Genomic DNA, 11822 nt, shown 5'->3' with positions numbered 1-11822 from the left:
ATCCCACCCACACGGCAGAGCCTGGCAAGCTCCCTGTGGTGTATTCAATATGCCAAAAACAGTAACAACAAGTCTCACAATGGAGATGTTACTGGTGCCTGCTCAAGCAAATCGATGAACAATGGGATGACATTGATACAGTGATCCTCTACAATACAACAAGCATAATTTTAAAAACGCTATTAAATGGTGATTGAAAACTCAACTTTCCAATGGCTTCTCATAGTTTTTTCTTATTCTGCAGAAAAAAATAAATAAATAAATGGCTATGCTTTCCAGAGAAGCACAGGGAACAGCACAAGGATGACCACCACCTCACCTTCCCCTTCCAAATTTTAGGCAAGGCAAATGTTTAGTGAAATTTAAATCACATCTAGAATCCAGCTGAAAGGCAGGTTGAGGGAGGGGAAAAGTGTAGTCTCTCAAGGAGGGGAGGGATTTTAACAAATATTAAAGTCAATCTACCGTGTTCCCTGGATGTCATTGCTGCAGCATGTACAAGAGCACGTCATAAACAGAAGAGAGATCAATGCCCAAAATCAATGACTGATGAAAACAAACCTCGATATGTCCTTGTAACAAAAGAGCATACTCAGTTTTAAAGGATGTTTCATAATAATGCATAAAGTCTTACATTATTTACCAAAATTAAATCTGGTTGGGGCTGGGAAAGAACTCAGAGCATGGTAGAACAGACATAATAGGGCACCACTGAAGTGCCCCTAACCCTCACCCCATCCCTATGTCCGTTCTGGTCCCATAATCCTTCCCCTCCTACCCCTGCCCCTACTATATGTTAATTGACAGTCGAAGTTTGGTGTGTACTTTTACTTCCTTTCACACCACCGTGTGTTTGAGAACTTCCACTTATGTTCCTTCCTATCAAAACCAAACTGAACATTCTTATCTCTAAATAAAAACCACAATTTCTACTCAAAAAGAACCGTGGGACTTTCTGGTACTGAAATGAGAAAAATTATGATGGTTTTCACCCCTGGCAGGGAAAACTGTTGCTCCAATGGACAAATGTTAAAGACACACTAGGGAACAAAAATATATTTTGTTCTGATTGACTCCAGAAGGCATGCTGCTTCATAGGACTTAATAGAATGGAATCATAGGCACCTCAGCCTTAGTACCCCAAAGACAAATTGTGATTTCCTCACTTCTCAGACCTCTCCTTCCCGCAGTCTTTCTTATCTCACTAAATTGAAATTCCATACTTCTACTGTTCCTTTGACATTCAGGATCCAAACAATCAGCAAATCATTCAAGCTCCACTTCCAAACTTATCCAAACTCTACCCATTTTTAACTCCCTTCTGACTTGTCACATTGGCCTCCCCCACCACCCCAGATAACTGAGAAAAACTCTTCCTGTTTCCTGTTCCACTCCTGAGCCTCCTATAGTCTACTCTCAACATGGTAACCCAAGTGACCCTTGAAATCACAGAAGATCTGCTCAAAATCCTCTGGGGCTTTTTCTTCTTCTGCAGTGACTAAAGAGTGAACCCAGGGCCTCATATATGCACGGCAGATGTTCTACCTCTTAGCTTTCTTCCTGGCCCCTGCCTTCACTTTTAATTTTAAAACAAAGGCCCAGCATGACTCCATGCTACTAGCCTTAATCTTTCTCAGATCTCTCTCCTCCCCACTCCCATCTTGCTTGCCCTGATCTAACCACAATGGGCTCCTTGCATGGCCTCAAACGTAACTCAACATTCTTCCAGTTCAGGACCTTGATATTTGCTGTTCTAATGCCTGTAATTTTCCTTCCTCTTTTAGGTGCTGCTCAAATACCACCTTATCAGAAGTTTCCCCTAAATGCCTGCTTGAAATAACAAGTCCGAACCCCCCTCCTCTCTCACTCCCATCCCTCCTACTCCTGAACTCCATCCGTCCGAATCTTCCTCCTCTCATTGTAGCTCTCTCTCTGCATGGAAGGTGACCTGAAACCCAAGATATTTATTTGCTTCTTGTTTTTCGGACCCTACAAGCATGTCAACAAAGACCAGGACCGGTGCTGAGTCTCCAATGATTAACACTGTATTCAATGAGTAAATGAATAAATGTCTATTTAAGAGTTCCTCAACTGGGGCTGGAGCGAAAGCACAGCGGGTAGGGTGTTTGCCTTGCACGCAGCCGACCTGTGTTCGATTCCCAGCATCCCATATGGTCCCCCCAAGCACCTCCAGGAGTAATTCCTGAATACAGAGTCAGGAGTAAACCCAGGTGTGACACCCCCCCCCAAAAAAAAGAGTTCCTCAACTATAATCATTTTATAATTAAAAAGAATTATTAAAAGTGGGCTGTCCATAACCCCCTGCAAAACTTGGACACCAATTCTGACATAGAGGAGCTGAGCCTCCTGCTAGCTTCCTCCAAGCCTGTACCCCACCCACCCACCCCCTCCTCAGAAGCACAGCCCTTCCCGCACTGGGAGCCATTCCAGGGAGGCCCCTAGGAAGGGAAGAAGCCCGTGGGGGTCTCTTCTTGGCAATGGTGGCCACACATCAGGAACTGAATCTGACATCTGCAGGCACCAGGGCCAGATCTGGGACTTCCAGGCCTCTGTTCTGACCGCCAGACAGAGAACGTCTGTCTCTGTTCATTTGACTTAAGCTCTGTTTAATTACTAACTCGGTACTTTTCTGCTCTCTGCTTAGCTGCTTGTCAAGTCTGAGGCCCTTCTGATAATCTAAGGGTGGGTATTTAGTCTATTTTTGCCATTGAAAATCAGCCTGGAGCCAGAGTTTCCCTTTTATTCTGAAAGACGAAACAGACGGCACATCAAAGGCGGGCACACTGCAATCTTGTCTTTTCTGATACATTAAAAGCAGGCCTGTGCACCATGGCTGCTTGGGGTGCCTTGGAAACCTCCACCGGGCCTATAAACACCCAAGTCTGTTTTTATCTTTCTGTGCTCGGGCTGGTCCGAAAAATTACACAGCATTGTCAGGAGGCCACACTGAGAGGCAGCCCCGGGGGGTGCCCCATAGGCCTGGGGACTGGGAGCTGGAGTCTGGGTTTCAGAGTCGGCCCAACTGTTTCCGGGAACCCTGACTTGGAGTTGACCAAAAATAAGTCTGTCTGCAGCACGGACTTGCGAAAACCAACATGTATGGAGCACCCCAGAGACTTCGGGTGTCTGATTGACACCAAGGAGAGGCCACGAACCTGACCTCAGCTCAACGGGCTGTAAGAAGACAAAAGGAAACACCTTCTCGGGCCACACGACTGTTGACCAAAGTGCAGGAATGCAAACGGGAAAAGCAGAGATGGGGAAAAGGGCTCAGAACCGAGAGGACGGCACACAGGAAGGGCAGGCATGGTTTGTGGCGAGCGGGAAAAGCCAAGTTCAAGTGTGAAGAGGGGTGAGGGTGAAGGGTGTGAGGCCGGAACTGAGTAAAGGATGAAAGCGCAAAAGTGAAGCAAGAGAGGCTGGGCCAGTTAGTTAGGTCAGAGACAGATGGCGAGTCTGTCACCCAAGTGAAACATGATGTCACTTGGGTCAGCTCAGCAGGACAGAAGGAAGAGCCAGCCAGCACTGAGCTTTTATTTCCACGTCCTAAGTATTGTCCACTTCAATCTACAGGGTTCTACAATGCTAAGTAATCATGCTAGGCAGGTAGCTTGGGTGACAGAGCATTTGTTCTGACTGTGTGAGGCTGTGTGTGTGTTCGATCGCTAGCACCAAGGAACACTGTCACTGTCACTGTCATCCCGTTGCTCATAGATTTGCTCGAGCGGGCACCAATAACGTCTCTATCATGAGACTTGTTGTTACTGTTGTTGGCATATCGAATACGCCACAGGTACCTTGCCAGGCTCTGCCGTGCAGGCGAGATACTCTAGGTAGCTTGCTGGGCTCTCTGAGATGGGCAGAGGAATTGAACCTGGGTCAGCCGCATGCAAGGCGAATGCCCTACCCACTGCGCTACCATTCCAGCCCAGCACCAGGAAACAACAAACAAAAAGGATGTTTAGGCCTCTTGTGGGACCTAATTCAAAATAAAACTAGGAAGTTTTCTGCCCAAGATGATATATCTAGGAAGATAGGGATTTGAAGGCCATCTGCAGACTCGCGCACGCAGCCCTTGGTGTTCACTTGCCAAGGCTCTGTGAACACTAAGGGAGCCAACGGGTAGAAGTACCTTGCAAAGTTGCAAATGCGGCGCAAGTGTAACCACTGATGCTGACTGGTTTTGTTTCGAGGGTTCTTAACGCAGGAGGCATTTCTTCCTCATTGACATCTGACAGAGCCAGGCTGAGCCTTTTCTCCCGGGTTCATGGTTGGAAGAAGAAGTTCTGTGCAAAAGACAGAAATCACTCTGGATGAAAGGAAGGGAAGTCTGGGCTTCACATGAGTCACACGGAGGGCTGGAAGAAGGATAAAATCAAATGCAGCTGCCCTGCTGAAAGCTTGGCTTGTGCTGGCACCTGCTGGTACCCACGGCAGAGGGAGCAGCTACACCAGGAAAGTATCCCCTGGGGAGGGAGGGGACCACTCCAGGACAATTGTATATGTGAGAGGTGGTGGTGGGTGGGGGGCAGCCAGTGACAAAGACACAGGGAGAAGCTGCTGGGTATCTGTGCAAAATTCTTTAGTCTGAAATTCCCTAATCAGAACCAGTTGCTCAGTGCCCCCTACCTGCACAGCACACAGTGCTCCCAAGTTCCCAGACATAAGAACAGTCCCCCTACTCCAACCAGCTCTGCAACATGCACCTCGTCTTTGCTTTAAGAGATAATATGAGGAGGTAACTTGATTTGACTAGGCCCCCATAGAAAACTAGCAAGTGGCAAACCTACTGTAAGGAGCAAAATCTAACTTAAGGCATGCTCAGTTTATGGCGGTAGGGTGCCTCCAGCAAAAGACGTAAGCTCAAAGCCCTCATTCTCCCAGTCGCCATGTCTGCGATCCGGAGTGCAGTCAACTCCCCACTGGGAGTTCTGTTTGCGTCCAGTGAGGGCTCATTGCAGAGGAAACTGCCTGAAATGCTTGTCTACAGTAAGGGGAGAAACTTCTTCCAGCGTGTTGAGATGAATCCTGAAAAAAAGGGACTATATCTGAAATATATATGACCACAGAACAGGTGTTTTTGAGAGCTAGGTGATCTGTGAACTCATGAAATATCCCATCATTGAACCTCTTGGCTCCAGATAAAAACAAAAAATTCTACAGTGCCCCCTAAATCTGGTTCTGAAGGCAATGTGGGAACTTCTGCACTATGTCACTCCAGTTCATGTTCAAGACATGGAAAATTCCCCACAACATCAGTGTGTCCACCTAGGAAACTCACTCTCAAGAGCTCTGGTGAAATGTGAAGGGGAAAAAAAATGCTAGGTGCAACTATGTCAAATGATCAAAACATTTGATGACTTTGAGAACTTAACAAAGAACTAAAACAAAGGGACCAAAGTGAGAATTCAGAGGTGAGAGTATGGGTCTTGCACATGGCTGGTTGCAATAATGGTTCTAATCCCCACACCATACATGGTCCCCTGAGTACCGTCAAGTGTGGCCACCCAAAACTTAAACTGACGGGTTCAACACAGCAGACACACCTCTTCAAAAAGACAGCTCCTGATCACTGAAAAAATGACAGTGACATTGACAGACCTCTCCTGGGTCAGCAGGTTTGATATGCGGACCCCAGTCCCTCCCCCATAAATGCAGGTTCACGAATGCAAACAGGGACAGGGTCGCTAAGGAACCTACCTATGTCGAAGGCACCCTGGTCTCCAGGGACAGGGAGGTTGAGAAACATTTTTAAAGGGGGAAATTCCCCCCGGGACATTTCTGGACTGAAAGAATATTCTGTTCCCAGCGAGAGGCGGCATTGCTCAAGAGGCAGCTTTTGTCGGGCTGTGGGCAGGCCAGTGTGAGGACCGCGGCCGTAAAAGTGGACAAGAGCCCAGTGACAGCTACAAATCCAACCTCTGCGACGTGCCAGCTGGGAGAAGGAAGAAGCCCTTTGAGGACCCAGCTTTTTTGTCTTCAAGAATCTGTTTCAAGTCTCGCTGCCCGGCTTTGTTGTTTTATTTCATTTGTTTTGTGGCCTGAAATTAATGACTATTGCAGAGGCCCCTCGACCGCTGTTTTGGAGAGCTGCGTTGGGTAAGGTGCCCCTCCCCCCCACACCCTCCCAGAGAGAAGAACTGCGGCTCCACTTGTTGGTTTAGAGACTATTTATGCCCATCATCCGCATCACAAATCCAAACCAAAGCCTCATTATCCCGACTATGTTTGCTTTGCTCCAAAATGGTAACATTTACATAGAAATGGGTTTTTTTTCTGTGCTCTACCCTGTCATTTGGGTTGTTTAGTTTTTCCTTTTTGGACTTCTTTGATGCTGCTAAAGAAAGCAGTCTACAGGAATATGGGGAAAGGAAGAGAGTGGGCTGCAGGAGGCAAAGGAGGCAGATGTGCTGGTCGCTTCTGTCTCCCGGGACCACCCCCAACGCCCCTGACCTTTGCACAACCCACAACCCCCACCACCACCATGGCCACTTCCCCTTGCTGGACTTAACTTTCTCTTGACTTAAATACATACATTTCATATATGTATTGATTTCGATGGGGGTTTGGGGGCACACCCGGTGATTCCCACGGGTTCTTCCTGTCTCTGTGCTCAGGAATCACACTTGATGGTGCTTGGGGCACCCTATGGGATGCCATGGATCGATGCGTTGGCGGTCTAGAAGGCAAATGCCCTTCCCGCTGTCCTCTAGCTCCTTCTACAGGGACTCTACGTAGGACACGGTTTCTGTTCTTGGTCTCAGACTCAAATGGGGAGTGAGATTTTTGTTTGTTTGTTCTTGGCACATGGGACATGGCTCAGGGTTCCTCGAGGCTGTGTGATTTAAGATTTGTGCCCAGCAGAGCTCGGGGATTCATTCGGCGCTCAGGGGGGAGCCCAGGACTCCCCCATGCCTGTCCTCAGCCCCTTGGGCACTCTCAGGGACCCAGGGTAGAACTTTCATCTCAAAGAGTCAGAGAGGGCTGTCCACAGGGGCCTGGTTGCTGGGGGGAGGGCGGGGGGGGGGGGGCGTTGCATGGAACCGTGGCCCTGAAGGATGCTGAGTTTTCAGAGGAACCTGACTAGGAATATGGCTCCTGGTGGGCAACGCTCACCTACAGGGCACCCCTAGCTTTTCTGGCAGTGCCCCACCTGGTAAGGACATCCTGCTTCTGCCTTGGGGACCCTACTTCCCTTGAATGCCATCTTCCTCCTTGCATTTGTCTGCTGGTACCCCTGGAAGGGTCCAGTCGTGGCCGATGGGGAGACTGCTTTGCTGCTTTAATGCATTCCCACATTAGCTTTTCTGCCTCCTACATCTGGGTTGAAGTAGGTCAGCATTAGGATCTGGAACTCCAAAAATGGAACCTGGGGTGAGTCTCCCACTCAAAGCCTTACATCCCAGGTCAACTGTGAAGGTGGATAATCCAATGATTTCCACATTCAATTGCTTGCATAAGCCCACCAGTCTTTCATCTGCTGTAAGGTAATCAGAAAACAAGGCCTTTACCAGTCACGTGGTTTGGGGAGAGTTATTTGGCCCTCTCTGAGAGGCCATCAAAATGAGTCCTTTTTTTTTTTTTTACATGCAGTAGAAAAGTTAGTTCTTTGTACCCAAGACATGAAAACCATCCAGATGCCCTTCAAAATCCAGGAGTTCCAAAGATGAATCAATGGATTCCAGTAATGGAGCAGACGAGTAAAGATACAGAACTCTCCGCACATTTGCAACTAAATGATTAAGAGAAAAAAATGCAGGCTGTGAAGAATCATGGGACAGCCAGACAACAGAGTCCTCAGAGAGAAAGAGCGTGGAAGGTAGTGGAGAGAAGAGCAAGAGCTTACATACAGACTGCTCCATGCATCTCCAGGAACCAAGACTCCACAAGGAAGGGAGAAGCTGAATGACAAGAGACATTTCTCTGAAGAGCAACAGGGCCCCGGGGAGCCGAGTTCCTAGGCTAAGCACTGAAGAATCAGTCCACTGCAGTGATGGTCACCAGCCGGCCGGCACACAGCAAAGGAGCATGCCCTGAGGTGGGAGATGGCCCACAGCCCCCTACGGCTTGAGGGGCTGAGGCCACTGTGGCCCACCATGACCTTGTCTGGGTTGAGGACTGACAGTTTAACCTGTGACCTCCAGGTGTAGGCAGCTGAAGTTGTAGCCTTCGGTTCCAGCCACATACACTCAGCATAGAGGGTTGGTGGAAAGTAAGAAGCCATCTCTGGCTTCTTCAAAGACTTTGCTCCTACCAGCTTGTGGCTTTGCCTTGGGCGAGGCGTTTGGTACTAGCATGCGTCCTGCCTCTAGTTAGAGCCTAAGACACGGAGTGCAACTTCTAAGGGGAGAACAATCTTGTTTTCTCACCGCTGCCCCCTGTGGTCTTTGAAAGTCACCAGTAACGTCTCTATGCCAGTGACTACTATTGAGATGGCAGCCTTTCCCAACTGGAGTCACCATCCAGGCCTGCTCAAATGTAGTAAATGGGTACATTGGGCATTGGTGATTTTGAACATTTGGTAGCAGCTCATGCCCACACAAACTCGGTGCCACAGGCCTTCCAAAGCACTTGCAACGTCATATCACAATATGCTACCTAGGTCTGCTTTTGCTGCAGGTGCTGACAAATGAAAATGCCCAAGGAGCTACAAAAAAGTAGTACAGCTGCTACTGGGTACATATGGCTACAACCCCTGGACCTTGGCACTACAGACTCTGCCAGACTGGAATATAAGCTGGCCCACTAGCTCTGATGCTGTATCTGCTACTAGGCCTTTGTGCCTGCAAATTCCTGGTGGCTATCCAAGTCACAGTCACTGTCTCTAATTTGTCACTGTAAACCCCCCGTCATTGCCTTGGCCAGCTACAGTAGTCCCATGTAGCATCAGACATAATGAATAAATGAAGGAATTAACCAACGTTGATGGATGAAGACAAAAGCCTGGAAAGGACCCCAACCACAAAAGAACTTTCTAAACCTCTTGATGAAGACTTTAAAGCAACAATTTTAATGATGCTCACTAAAATGAGGAAATCAATGGAAGCAAACCCTAATAAGCACAGATAAGGTATTAAAAAAAAATCCAACCAGAAATTATTGAGTTAAAAAAATAGTGTTATGAGAAATGCAGAGAATTAAGGAAACCCCCATACACTGTTAGTGAGAATATAAACTGGTTCTGCTTCTATGAAAAATAGTACAGATGCCTCAACCAGCCCAACTTCCTAACAGCATAATGTGTGAATAATTAAACTGTGCCTTATATCACTGTATCACTGTATCATTGTTCATCAAGCGGGTGTCAGTAAAGTCTCCATTTGTCCGAGCCCTGAGATTTTAGCAGCCTCTCCTTACATGTCCTTCCAAACAGTGCTGCATTGAAGGCTCTTTTCAGGGGAATAAGACCCATTACTATTACTGTATTTGGCATGTCGAATACGCCACAGGGACCTTGTGGGCGGACACTCTCAGTAGCTTGCCGGGCTCTCCGAGAGGAACAGAGAATGCATATTAGAGAATACAAGCAAGTATGTTAAAACCAAACACATGTGTGCTGCCTCAGGCATATCAGTGGGCTAGACTATAAGAGGTCGCACTCTCTCGAGTTGCAGGAACTCGGACCGTTGGACCCTAGATGCCGAGGAGCAGGGGCAGGAGAGAGGCCTGCCCCTCTTTCAATAAAGTTGCTGGTGCTAGAAAAAAAAAAAAAGAGGTCATGGTCACAAATGCGGCCTCACGCTTCTAGGAGCTTTGTTTTATAGTTTCTGGATCTTGGCCATTGATGGGATTACATGGCACTGGGGGAAGTTTGTGGGTGTGACTTTGAAGCTACTGGAAAATGGGGGATCTGGGTGGAGGAGGCCCAGTCCCGGTCCAAGCAGGCTTGGAGATCTCCTGCCTTATATATGTAATGAAATACTACTCTGCCATTAAAAAGAACTGAACTGTGCCTTTTGGCGGGGAAAGGAAAATAATAAATTTTTTTAAGAAAGAAAATATGCCCTTTGGGACAAAATGAGTGGATGATGAAGTAGTTAAGTTAAATAAATAAAGGACACTTGCCAGGTCTTTCACCCATATGTGGAATAATTAAAGTCAAAGGTAAGCCTTTCATGTGGCCCACGCACCCAGGTTCCATCCCCAACACCACATATGGCTCCCCGAAACCACAAAGAGTGACCCCTCAGTGCAGAACCAGGAGTAAGCCCTGAATACAGTCAGGTCTGGCCCCAAACCAAACAACAACAGCAAATTGCTTTGACTAGTTGGTATTTGGTAGTTTCGTGCTAATTAAGCTTTGCTCTTTAAGTCCCTGAACATCCTTAAATACATATCTCACCTGCTTGACTTTATATCTTGCTTGCTTGCTTTTGTTTCAAGTTTGTGTTCTCTAAACATGTATTTCTTCCCCCCCCCACACACACACCCTGCAAACTCACATCTTTCTAAGAAGTTTCATCCAATTAAAACTATCTTGCTTCAAAAATAAATAGATGATTATAACAAATAGCCTGGCAAGAAGCAATAAGCCAAACCCTAGTCTTACTTTCACCTGGTGAAAATTATGCTGGCCACCAGCGGAAGAGAGGAAGGAATGAGTAGGGAGCTGTTTATGGAGGTGGGATGGCACTGAAACTTTGATGGTGGAAATGGTCGAAATTATCCCATAGAGGCTTGAAGCTAGGTGCAGGAAACCCCATTAGAAGTCAATCGAAAAATGAAAAAGGAAAAGACCCAAAAGGCAATGCCAACACAAAACAAACAGAATGGAAATCATGAAAATGAGCAGATATCTATGAAATACAAACCAATGAAGAAAAATCATGAAAGCAAAAGCTATGGGGGGGAGGGAAGACAGCGAGCAAAACCCTTGTCAGAAAAATAAAAGACACAAATTACCAGGATCAAGAACAAGAGAGGGACAGTCATCAAATCTACTGATATTAAAAGAATTAGGAAAGTTGAATTATGTCAACAAATTCAACAACTTTAGATAAAATGGGCAAATTTCCTGGGTGAGAAATGTGTGTGTGAATTGTGCGTATGTGTCCTGCAAAATATACACAGCATAGTGTAAAAGAATGCATCAGACAGTATTGATTTGAGGTTAAGAATCTATAGTTATTGTTAGTTAAAATCTATAGCTATCTTAATCTCTTAAAATGAATCTAGATTTTTTTTTATCTCGCAAATTTACTATATACTTCTTAGCAAGAGGAAGAAAAAAAGTCCAAGCTAACTAAATAATTCCTCTGGTTATTTCCTTCTACCTGGACTGGTGATCAAAGCTAGAGTTCCTGGCACAGGGCTGACCTTTATTAGCCCCACCCGATTCATCAGAGCAAACACTTGGGCTGCTACAGTACCTGATTGGGGATAGAAGGTCCAGAGGTAGAAGCCAGGCGTCTGCAGCTGGGTCCACCTCTGACCCTCCAGAGTAGCCTCGGCTGCATCTTTCACGCTTAGCTGCTGGACCGTTCTAAAGAGACTCCCACGAACCAGTTCTCCAGGCCTTGCTGAGGGCACCAGGGCTTCCTGGTGTTCCTGGAGAACGCAGGTCATCCTCCACGGTTTGGAGCGAGAGCACAAGAAGTGGACCTCACCACACCGCTGGGACGACCACAGCAGACCCCCTGGACCAGTCCCAAACCCGCCCCGAGGTTGGCAACCTCCGGGCAGGGTGGAGTGCCCTGTTCCAGCCCCGAGTACCAAGACCTTGAGCCTGGGCAGCGGGCGCATCACCTGACCCGGCCAGTGTGACTGCAAACTGGTTTCACTGAGTTTGGACAGAAACCCGG

Source organism: Sorex araneus, chromosome 1 (genome assembly GCF_027595985.1).
Source record: "Sorex araneus isolate mSorAra2 chromosome 1, mSorAra2.pri, whole genome shotgun sequence".
NCBI lineage: Eukaryota > Metazoa > Chordata > Mammalia > Eulipotyphla > Soricidae > Sorex > Sorex araneus.
This window is presented reverse-complemented; position numbering follows the sequence as displayed.